Source organism: Dipodomys merriami, unplaced genomic scaffold, assembly GCF_024711535.1.
Source record: "Dipodomys merriami isolate MVZ:Mamm:240054 unplaced genomic scaffold, mDipMer1.0.p SCAF_3, whole genome shotgun sequence".
NCBI lineage: Eukaryota > Metazoa > Chordata > Mammalia > Rodentia > Heteromyidae > Dipodomys > Dipodomys merriami.
Window position 1 is genome coordinate 57,543,530 of NW_027204492.1, and position 12,845 is coordinate 57,556,374.

The following is a 12,845-nucleotide window of genomic DNA, read 5'->3' on the forward strand; positions in this document are numbered from 1 at the left end:
TTAAAAATAAATAATTAAGTAGTGCACGAGTCGCTCATACCTTTAATCCTAGCTACTCAGGAGGCTTAGATCTGAGAATTGTGGTTAGAAACTAGCCGAGGCAGGAAAGTTCACGAGACTCTTATCTCCAATTAGCAACCAAAAGATCAGGAAAAGAAACTGTGACTCAAGTGGTAGAGTGCTAGCCTTGACAAAAAAAAAAAAAGGCTAGGGACAGTGCCTTAGCTCTGAATTCTAGTCACATTAATATAAAAAAATAAGTAATAAAATTTGTTCATTTATTCATTCATTGCTTATGTCAAGAGTCACTAATCAAAAATATAAGCACAGAGAAGTGGGTGCAGGTAGGCAAACCTTGCCTGGACAACCAGTCAGATTCTGGTTCATTCTTTGTCCCAGTGTCCTGTGGGGAGGGGTTATTGACAGAGGAGAAAGCCTGTGAACCCAAATGGTTTCGATCTTGAGAGTTGTTGCATAGGTCTGCCCAGTAGGAGGAGGCAAATATGTGTCTTCTGAAGAAATCCTGCAGTGAATCAGGCAAAGACCCCTCTTGCCCAGATCCTTACAAACAAGTGGGTAAACTTGTCTACAGCCAGCACTACTTCCTGAGGGCCACTGTTCAACCAACCCCAGGGTAGGATGCAGATACATTTGATTCCTGAGAAAACTTCACAGAATCTTCACATAAGGCTTAATACATAACCATGGGCTTGTGAATAGATGAAGCCACTCCAAGATATCCGAGTCCCTCACCCTCACACAGACCAAAAGGAAAGCAAGCATGAAGCTGCTAGACACAAATCATCTGGGGTCAAGCTTTTTATCCCAAGACAAATAAAATAAAATAAAATACATAGCAAGGTACCAGCTGAGCTCACGCTTTTGTTTCATATGTTCTAAAAGAAACAATAAACTAGCAGCCTAAGTGGAAAAGGAAAAATGTTGCCATGGAAAAGCCATAGCAGGCAGGCCTGAGACATGGGTCACCTTTCAGGTACCAGGAGTAAGTATGCATCATGATTTTATTATCTGATCAAATGCTCTAGCTATGCTACCTGAGTAACTCCTGTTCTATCTAGAAATGCAGCAGTGACTGCTTTGATTTGATCACTCTTTCTCCCTCCCCCCCCCTCTTCTCCAGCTCTTTCTCTGATAGCTACCAGAGGGCCTCAGAATATAATCCTAAGGAATAAACTTAATCATGGATCAATAAATCAATAATTTGAAAATCACTATACTACAAGTGTCATTATTCATAAAAAGAAAAAAATGACAAAATTAATATGAAAGCAAAATGATTCCGAATAGCCAAAGCAATGGAGCAAAAAAACCAATGCTGGACTTATTATAATATTACACTTCAAATTATACTATAAACACATAGTAACAAAAACATTATAAAAGCACTATAACACACCTAAAGACCAATGGAACAGATTAGAAGACTGAGAAGCAATTCCACCCAGCAATAGCCATCTGATTTTTTGTAAAGGAACCCAAAATGTAAATTGGTGAAAAGAGCCTCTTCAACAAATGGTTCTAGATAAACTAGACATCCACATACACAAGACAAACTGGACCCCTATCTTTTACTCTGTACTAATATAATTCAAGGTAGATCAAGGATCTTAATGTAAAACCCAAAACATTGAATTTACTACAGGAAATAACAGACAAAAACAATAGAAATTATTGGCATAGTCAAGAACTTCCTTAATAGAACTTCAGTAGCTTAGCAAATAAGAGGAAGGATTAACAAAAAAGAATTACATGAAACTAAAAAGCACAGCAAAGAGGTAGAAGGGAATACATATAATACATACATGGATACCTCTTTGTGTGTAAATGGAACAAGGAAACTTTTTATTTTGCATTACTTGGAGTATAAAGCCAGGGCTTCATATTTGCTAGGCTGGTCTGATACTGCTGAGCCTCACTTCCAGCCCTAGAAAAACACTATTGAAATATGCTAATGTATGAACAATTTTTCTATAACCTAACAGTTTCAGCATGTAGTCAGTAGGGTTAGCCTCTCCCCATTCTTTTTATTTTCTCAGACACTCTGACTTTTACTGATAGGGAAATGTGGCATGATAGGAAAAAAATATGAACTTAGGAATTGCACAGACCTGGTTTTTAAGCACAGTTATGAAAGTTATTAATTAAAATTAGGCATGTTGCTTAAGATCTCAGATTTGCTGTTCAGTATGGTGGTCAGTAGTCACATATACTTGTTCAAACTGAAAGTACATTTAATTAGAGTTAAATAAAAATTTAGTTACATTACCCCCACTCCACTTTCTCAACAGCAATAACATAGAGCAAAGATAGCTACAATATAATTCCATAATTACAGAAAATTCTAGTGGGCAGGGCTGATTCAATTAGGTCTTAGGTTTATGTATCTGAAAAAGTGTTCATGCTTTTCTGTTTATGATTATCATGAGGACTAGATAAGGAGTTATATAAAATAGTCTGTGCTTGGCAAATAGGCAATTAATTACAGCTTTCTATCCCTTCTGATTTCTGAGTAGAGAAGTTAAGAGCCTGGGCTTATTCACTGTTTTTCTTCTCACATGTATTTGATGTTAATCAGGCTCTCATGAGGACTATAATAACCACAAAAACCCACCATGCTTATTTCCTCTAAACAACAAAAAAAGCTAAGATTTCTAAGAAAAGAAGGCATTATCTTTAACTTCTATTACAAATTGTTTACATGTATGACATTGTAACACTATATTCCATAAAAAGTACAATGAAAATTCCAATAACAAATGAAAATCAGAGACAGAGACAAGGACTTTTCAACTCTGGGTTACTACAGCCAAGCAAGCATTACTATCTAAAGAGCAATTGCTAATGGCACTCACTTCAGCACAGAATCCAGATTGGTAGATTATAGCACTGAGTTAACTCTGGACTGGATCATGAGCTAAGAATGTTTTAAAAACACATTTAGCTAGGTGCAGGTGGGTTCATGACTGTAATCCTAGCTACTCAGGAGGCTGAGATGTGAGGATTGTGATTTGAAACCAGCCAGGGGAAAAAAGTCACCATGAAACTCTCCTCTTCAATTAATTACTCAAAAATACTGGAAATGGTGCTGTGGCTCAAAGTGGTAGAGCGCTAGCTTTGAGCAAAAGAGCTCCAGGACAGCACCCAGGCCTGGAGTTCAAGCCTCATGAACAACAAACAAATAAAAAATAAACACACATTTAAAGATTTGTAAGAAACAAAAGCAAAGAATATGCAATTAGAGACCTTAGATATCTTGCAAAGTTTCACTATCTCTTTAAAGAAATAATGTAAACTCTGACTTTAGAAATTTAGGTAAGAGTGAGAGAAGAAGATGGTGGAGGAGAAGCTGGAGGCTAAACAAGCTCTCACATAGAAAGCGGTCTTAGTGTTCCAGTGAACAGTCCTAGTCTAGAGAATCACACAAGTATACCAATGGCACCATGACAGTGGCCACCGTATCAACAGAGAGAGACCAGGACAAACATGTGCAAGTGGATTCTACTCACCACCAGCAAAAACTGATAAGGAGCAGAAATCTTCATCCTGCTGATCGCAGACCAGGGACGGCCCAGGAACCAAGAGGCTTGCATGAGTACCCTCAAGACATCTTCACCCCTTCTCATGGAACAGCAGTGGGAAGGTAGCACCTCCCCCACCACCAGAGAAGATCTCCATCTTTGATAATGACAAAGGCCCCAGCAGTGCAGCTAGCTCCAATTCAGGCCTTGGAAAAAAACAATAGGAGCCATTCCACAAGTCATAGGAACCTGACCTGACCTGCCAGGCTGAGCTCCACCCATGGGAAAGTTGCCCTTCCCAGACAGAGGCAGCACTGCCCCCAAAGCAGTGACTTTCTTCACTGGGTAAATAGAGCCAGAGTCTGCCCCTCCCTACTGCAGCCTAGACAGCAGGAGGGGTAAAAGACAAACAATTGAAACTGAGTAAACAGAAACCCTGAGAATGGCTCCAGGCTGGGCTCTGTGAGTGTCTCAGGGAAATGCTACTGATTACTGATAGGCCTCAACCCTACCCACAACCTAGCCTCATCACAGAAACTCCAAGCTAGAGGAAAGAGCCATCTCCCTCTTTTTTGATACTCAAAGCAGATCTACCTCCCACTGTACTAGTCTGGGACGAGGATCACAAAGACCTGGGAAGGTAGAGCTTCTTTCTACCTGCTCACACAAACTGATTTGAAAAACCAATCAAGCCACAGGAAAACCAAATACTACAGGCAGACCAGAGACTCCACCAAGAGACTGGTTAGAGACACAGAGGAGATACAAGTTCTTCCCCTTCCTCCCCCCCAAAAATAAAAGAACTCTTTTTTCTAACTAACTTTAAAATTTTTTTAAATGTTTTTTTCCTTCATAATTTTTATTTTAGGAGTGTGTGTGTGTGTGTGTGTGTGTGTGTGTGTGTGTGTGTGTGTGTGTGTGTGTGTGTGTTTAAAAATCTCTTTTAACTTTTTGGCCCATTTTCAGAAATTTATTACTCAATTCACAACCTCTTAGGCTTAATTTCCTTAATAGTAGTATTATATCTTTATAACTATATAATTTTTACGTATTCCATTTAATTTTTTTTCTTTTTTTCTTTTTATCTCTGTCTTCTCATCCTATCCTTTTTTTTCTCCCAATATCATTTCTTTGTAATTGCATAATTTTTAGGTGTTTTTAAATTTAAATTTTTTTTTCATTTTTCTTGTTTATTTATCTCTGTCCTTCCTTTCTGTTCTATCCATTTCTTCTCTGAGATTAGGATCTGGTTAAAAATTCACTCCTTCCTTTTACTTCTCCACATCCCTCTAATACTATTTTTCCCCACAATTCTCCCTAAACCTATTAGTTTCTGGTCTTTTGAATCCATCATTGATGTTCTTAGCCCATGAATCCATAGTTCTTTTATGTTGAATAGATTGTATCTGTTGAACTAGATTGTATCTGCAGCCATTTTGACTGTGCAACTCAGGACTCTGGTTGATGCTTGCCTAAAATAGTGTTGTAGCACAAAATTGGTGTTACTTTAATACCAAATGGGCAAAACACAAGAAAAATGGCAAGTCCAGGTATATCAACTCCCACTCATGATAATCAGGTGAGAGAACAGTTAATGAATAATACAGAGGAAAGTTTCCAAAAATCTCTACAAGCACTACTAGTAAACATGGTGAATGAAAAGACTGAAAACCTGCAAAGGACTCAGTGTGAGCTTGATACAGAGTGAAACAAGGCTAACCAAAGATTAATAGAGGAACTTCACGAGCATGATGAGGCTAACCAAAAATTAATACAGAAATCTGAGCGTGAGGAAGCTACTAAAAATTAATACAGGAATTGCGTGAGCAGGCTGAGAACAGTCAAAGAGAAAGACAGGAATTGCATTAGCACGTTAAGAACAGTCAAAGAGAACTACAGGAATTGTGTGAGCATGAGGAAACTAATCAAAGAGTAATACAGGACTTGCATGAAGAGGATGAGAATAAACAAAGATCAATAGGGACATTCATGGAATCTATAAACAGACAACTGAAGGAATCCACAGAGACCACAAAGGAATGTTGAATGGAGCCTGTCAGAAGGACAGGGAACACAAGGGAACCATAACCAATCAACTAAGTGATTTGAGAATAAACACTGAACACCAAATTAAGGAAGTAAAGAACTTCATACAAGATCTAAAACAAAGCTCCAACAAAGAATTTGAAGCCATCAAAGCTGACCATTTAGAAAGAAAGGAAATAAAAAACAAAGTAGAAAATCTTGACAGCAGGTTAGACCATGCAGAAGATCGAATCTCAGGGATTGAAGACAGCCTAGATACTATAGAGAAAAAACATACAACTATTCAAGACAAATCCAAGATAGATAGATATCTATTGATAGATCTATTCAATATCTGGAAGACAGCATCAGAAGGCCTAATCTGAGGATAATGGGTATAGAAGGGCACTTAGAGACAGAAGTTAATGGTCTGGAAAATTTATTTAACAGGATCCTAGCAGAGAACTTCCGAAACATGCAAAAGGATAGGCCTATTCAGAAACAAGAAGCTTTTAGAACCGCAAATAGACCAGACCAGAACAGGACATCCAACTGTCACATTATAATAGCACAGGATAATTCAGACCAAGGAAAGGATATTTAAAGCTGTCAAGAAGAAAAGACCAATTACATATAAAAGGAAACCAATAAGATTAACCTCAGATTCCCAGCAGAGAAAGTTAAAGCAAGAAGAGCCTGGAATTATGTATGCCAGGCCCTAAAGACAAACAATTATCAACCAAGAATACTGTACCCAGATAAACTCTCCTCATAATGGAAGGTCAAATAAAAAACTTCCATAGCAAAGAAAAACTGAAACAATATATCTCCACCAAACCAGCCTTACAAAAGATATTTAAAGATGTCCTGCACATAGAAAACCAACAAGGCCACAATAAAGGCCAAGAAACCACCCCCAAACTCAGAATCCAAGAAGCATGAGAAGAACCTAGTTGTCACAGCCCCCAAGAAAGTGGATACCATGGCAGGAACTACCGAACACCCTTTACTCCTAGCTCTCAATATTAATGGACTTAACTCTCAAACAAGCAACACAGACTGTCTAGTTGGATTAAAAATCAAGATACTTCTATCAGCTGCCTTCAAGAGTCACACCTTGCCCATAAAAACAAACATATTCTGAAAGTGAAAGGCTGGAATAAAATATACCAAGCAAACCGCCCCCATAAGGAGGCGGGAGTTGCATTCCTAATATCAGAAAAAATAGACTACAAATTAAAACAAAGAGATAAACAAGATCACTACATACTAATTAAGGGATCTCTCCTTCAGGAAGATATTACAATTCTAAGTATTTATTCACCAAACAAAGGAGCACCCAAATTTATCCAAGAAACACTATTTTACCTCAAATCTCACATAGATCCAAAGACATTAATTGTCGGGGACTTTAACACACCACTATCCCCATTAGATAGATCAACTCAGAAAAACTCAACAGAGAAACTGCAGATCTAAATGACTACATAGATCAACTAGTTTTAACAGACATTTATTGAATATTTCACCCAGTAACATCAGAATACACGATTTTCTCAGCAGCATGTGGAACATTTTCCAAAACAGACCTCATTTTAGGTCACAAAGCAAACTCGTCCAAATTCAGAAACATTGAAGTTATGCCCTGCATTCTCTCAGACCACAAGGGAATAAAATTAGAACTCAACAACAAAGGCCACCAAAGAAAGTCCTATAACACATTGAGACTGAACAACACACTGTTGAATCACCACTGGTCATGGAAGAGATTAGAAAGGAAATTCAAATGTTCATTATATTCAACAAAAATGAGCACACAAATTACCAGCTCCTCTGGGACACAGCAAAGGCAGTACTCAGAGGCAAGTTCATAGCTCTGAGTTACTACATCAACAAATTGGAGAGATCTGAAACCAGCAATTTAATGAGAGATCTGAACCTCCTTGAAAAAGAGCAGCAAGCTAAACCCCAATCCAGTAGAGGGAAAGAAATAATTAAAATTAAATCAGAATTAAACACATCAGAATTTTTTAAAAAAAACATAGAAGGAATCAACAAAACAAAGAGTTGGTGCTTCGAAAAAATTAACAAAATTGACAGATCTTTAGCAAATCTTTTCAGAAAAAGAAGAGAACACACCCATATAAACCAACTCAGAGGTGAGAATGGAAACTTCCCCAGAGAAACAACCAATATTCAGAACATTATAAGGGAATACGTCTCAAACCTTTATGCTAATAAGTTTGAGAATCTGGAAGAAATGGATGATTTCCTAGCAAGTATTGACATGCCAAAACTATACCAAGGTGAATTAAACCAAATTAAAGGACCTATATCAATCATCAAAACAGAAACAGCAATAAGAGACCTGCCATCTAAAAAAGCCCAGAATGGGATGGATTTACAGGAGAATTTTACAAGGCCTTCAAAGCAGAATTCACATCAATACTCCTCCAACTCTTCAATAAAATTGAAAGAGGAAGTTCACTACCAAATTATTTCTATAAAGCCATCATAACCCTTATCCCCAAACCAGACAGGGACTCATCAAAGAAAGAGAACTATAGGCCCATTTCTACGATGAACATTGATGCAAAATTTCTCCACAAAATTTTGGCCAATCGACTTCAACATTTCATCAAAAAAAATCATACATGATGAAACAGGATTCATTTCAGGAATGCAAAGCTGGTTCAATATACACAAATCAATTAATATAATTCATCATATCAACAAGAGCAAGGATAAGAACTACATGGTTATCTCAATAGATGTAGAAAAAGCATTTTAAAAGATCCATCACCCCTTTATGATGAACGCTCTGGAAAAAATAGGAATCCATAGTACATTCCTCAATATAGTAAAGGCTGTATATGACAAACCTGCAGCCAGCATTATACTTAATGGTGAAAAACTAAAGCCATTCCCTCTAAACTCGGGAATGAGACACGGTTGTCCATTCTCTCTACTTCTCTTCAATTAATATTAGAATATGTAGTTACAACAATAAGACAAGATGCAAACATAAGGGGATCCAAATAGGGAAAAATGAAGTAAACCTCTCCCTCTTCGCAGATAATATGATATTGTATTTAAAGAATCCCACGGACTCCACTCCCAAATTCCTAGAGTTGATTTGAAAATTTGGCAAAGTAGGAGAGCATAAAATTAACACTCAAAAATCAATGGCTTTTCTGTATGCCAACAATGAGAAGAGGGCAGCTGAAATCAGGAAAGCAACCCCATTTGTAATAGCCCCACAAAAAATAAAATACCTAGGAATTAACTTAACCAAAGAAGTGAATGACCTCTGTGATGAAAACTTTAAAAAGCTTTTAAAAAAGGAAATCAAAGCAGAACTTAGAAAGTGGAAAAGCCTCCCATGTTCCTGGATCAGAAGGGCTAACATCGTGAAAATGTCAATACTTCCCAAGGCTATCTACAAATTCAGTGTGATACCTATCAATATTCCAACCTCATTCAAGGAAATAGAAGAAGTAATACAAAAATTCATATGGAGCAATAAAATACCCCAAATAGCATAAACAATCCTTAGCAGAAAGAACAGTACTGGAGGTATATCAATATCAACCTTCAAACTTTACTACAAACCCACAGTATTCAAATCAGCTTGGTACTGGCACAAGAACAGACCTCAGGTCCAATGGTGTAGAACTGAAGACCCAGAAATGAACACTCAGACCCATAGCCATCTAATCTTCGATAAGAGAGCTAAAAAAATAGAATGAAAGACAGCCTCTTCAGTAAATGGTGCTGGCAAAATTGGTTAACTACTTGTAGAAAACTAAAGCTAGATCCTTATATATCACCCTGCACCAGAATCAACTACAAATGGATCAAAGACCTTGGAGTCAAAGCAGACACCCTGAAAACATTACAAGACAGAGTTGGAGAAACCCTAGGTCTCCTTGGCACAGGCCAAAATTTTCTCAATAGAGACCATAGAAACACAACAAATCAAAGAAAGGTTGGACAAATGTGATTGCATGAAGCTGCAGAGCTTCTGCATGGCAAAAGACATAGCTAGCAAGATCAACAGAAAGGCCACGGATTGGGAGAAGATCTTCACTAGCTATACAACGGATAAGGGTCTCATATCTAAAATATACTTGGAACTGAAAAAATTAAATCACCCAACAACAAATCTCCAAAGAAACAACTGCCCAATAAATAAGTGGGCAGAGAAACTTCTTTGAAGAGGAAAGAAGGATGGCCAAGACATATGAAAAGATGCTCAACCTCCCTAGCCATAAAAGAAATGCAAATCAAAACAACATTGAGATACCACCTAACCCCAGTTAGAATGGCTATAATCAAGAACTCTAATAACAACAGATGCTGGAAGGGATGTGGCCAGTAGGGAACCCTACTGCATTGTTGGTGGGAATGTAAACTTCTTCAACCACTTTGGAAAGCAGTATGGAGGTTCCTCAAAAGACTCCACATAGAGCTCCCCTATGACCCAGTAATCCCACTTCTGGGCATTTACCTAAATGATCACAAACAAGACCATACTAAAGCTACCAGAACAACTATGTTTATGGCAGCATTAGTTACCATAGCTAAGATATGGAGCCAACCCAGATACCTCTCAGTAGATGAATGGATCAAGAAAATGTGATATATATTATATATATAACATATATAATACATATATATATATACATATATAATGGAATTCTATGCCTCCATCAGAAAGAATGACATTCCCCCATTTGTTAGGAAATGGAAAGACTTGGAAAAAATTATATTAAGTGAAGTAAGCCAGGCCCAAAGAAACATAGGTCGCATGGTTTCCCTTATTTGCAATAACTAGCATATGTCTTGGACAAGCAGAACAGGTCAAAAGCTATGTACATATGACCAGATAAGATGATGTTAAGCAAAATGAACCCCAAGATAGGGACACAAGTGGTTTTTTCTTTCTTGTTATTGATTCTAACATATTTATAAGGTACATTTGATTTTTTTTTGTTGCTTTGTATGTTCCTCCCCCACGGTATAACTCCTGTTTTCACTTTATTTGATGTTGGTATAATGTGGGGAGGGGACGGAAAAAAACAAAATGTTTATATAGGGATACATGTTGACTCATTGTAACAATGAGATGTACAAGAAGACACTGTTGAACAATGAACTTTACAATTTGGGGGGGGGGTGTAATTGTGGAAGTAGGAGGGAAGGGATGGTTGGGGAAAAACAAAGGAGGAGGCAACAATGCTTGATAAGAAATGTACTCATTACCTTAGTCATATAACTGTAACCCCTCTGTACATCATTTTCACAATAAAAAAACTTAAAAAGAAAAAAGAAATTCAGGTAAGATTTTTTTTTAGGAATAAGAGTTTGAGGGTATTAAAAAGCTTAGCTTCATAAGGTTTTCATTAATTAAGTAGCACTAGAGATGATCTAGCTTTCACACAAACAAGAATCCATAATTTAAAACAATTTACAACTATATAATGATGTAAGTCTAAAATTATAAATGGCATATTTAATATCATTGAGATAAAACTGACTTCATCCAAAAGATAACAGATCCTAGAGATTGACATACAGAGATTTACAAATAGCAAGACTAAAAATTTACATCATATAACTCTCCAATTCTCACAAGACTATAATTGTGTTTCTATAAAAAATATAGTTGGTCCTTGTTATTTGGGATAGTTATGTTCTAGAATGTGACTGTGAACCAGTGCTCCTGGGGAAAATGCAGGGTTAGCTTCATATAATTCATTGGTTTCATTTTCATCAACCAATCGATATATAACCTTGTTTCTTGTTCATTTCTGATTCAAGACACCTTATTTAATACATTGTATTGATTCATTAGCATTGACCTCATAGCCACTCACATTGTAATGTGCTTAAATGAAATTCATCAATGTATATTTCTTTATAAGGCACATTAAAGCTATCTCACTTAAGAACAGTAGGTATGACTCCAGCATATTTGGGAGGCATTTTAATCTGCAGAAACACCAGAAAAAATGAAAGTAAACATTATCTAAAGTATACATTCTACAATTTCACTGCCCTGGAGTAACATGGATGATTAAGATATGATTCATCTTCTCTTAATCACAGTACAATAGGAGATAGGTACACAGTCATATAAGAACAGTAGCCTAAGGGTATTGATTGTTATGGTATTGGTAGGCACAAGATACTACAGGGACCACCAACCCAGGCCAGGCCCTTCTCATCTGTTTGACAAAGCATTGAAAGGAGTAGAGATTTCAGCATTAGACTTGGATTCAAATTCTATCTCAACTACTTATTCACAATGTGGCTTTGAACAAATGATCATACTTGGTGTCAATTTCCACACATGTATTACCCATTTCCCAGATATACAGAGAGGACTCAATATACTTTGGCTGTTAACACCATCTTCATCACTGTCATTCTCAGTTTCTTAGCCAATTCAAGATCTTATTTTGTCAATCAGATCACTATCCTGGCTCAAGAAAATAAATTGGTCTCCTCTTTATGAACATGGTACTTAAAATCATTTTGTTCTTTTCATATTTTCTATAATTTTTATCCAATCTATGTAAGGAATCTTACTTTTACTTCTCCCCATCTCTTACTTGAGCATCTTGTTGCATTTAGAACTAGTTACTGAATTAACAGTACACTATTAACTCATTGAGATCAGGGATACAATATATACTTATTTTCCACGGATAGTTTGAGAACCTCTATAATCTAGGAAAAATAAAACATAAAATACGTAGGCTGAGAAATGAAACTGCCCCTTATCTTTTATTTACTTTTGGCAGTTAATAAATATGGATTTTTCCATATTTCTATTAGCATCAAAAGGGGTTTTATTTTGACAAGTCTATATGGAAAAGACTCATGGTATCAGTCACTCTCATCTCCATCTTCCCAGACCAATTTCTTTTTTTCTTTTTCTTTCTTTGTTTTCTCTTTCTTTTGTCTCTTTCTCTCTTATAATTCTTTTTTTTTTTTGCTAGTCCTGAGGCTTGAACTTTGGGCCTGGGCCAGAGATCCTTTTGCTCAAGGCTAGTGTTCTACCACTTGATCCACAGCTCTACTTCCAGCTTTTTCTGTGATTTAATCGGAGATAAGAACAGACTTTGCTGCCTGGGCTGGCTTCAAACCTCATTCCTCAGATCTCAGCCACCTGATTAACTAGGATTACAGGCATGATCTACTGGCACCTGGCTTCCAGACCAATTTCAACAAGCTTCATTGTTCCATCTTCACACATGTACATAAAGTACTTCG

At 36.9% G+C, this 12,845-nt stretch overlaps 1 protein-coding gene across 2 annotated transcripts in view; it reads right to left on the reverse strand.

Annotated features, from left to right (window-relative positions):
* Apool (apolipoprotein O like) overlaps positions 1-12,845 on the reverse strand; it is a 67,471-nt gene that overhangs the window by 31,141 nt on the left and 23,485 nt on the right. The gene's annotated exons all lie outside the window — the stretch shown is intronic.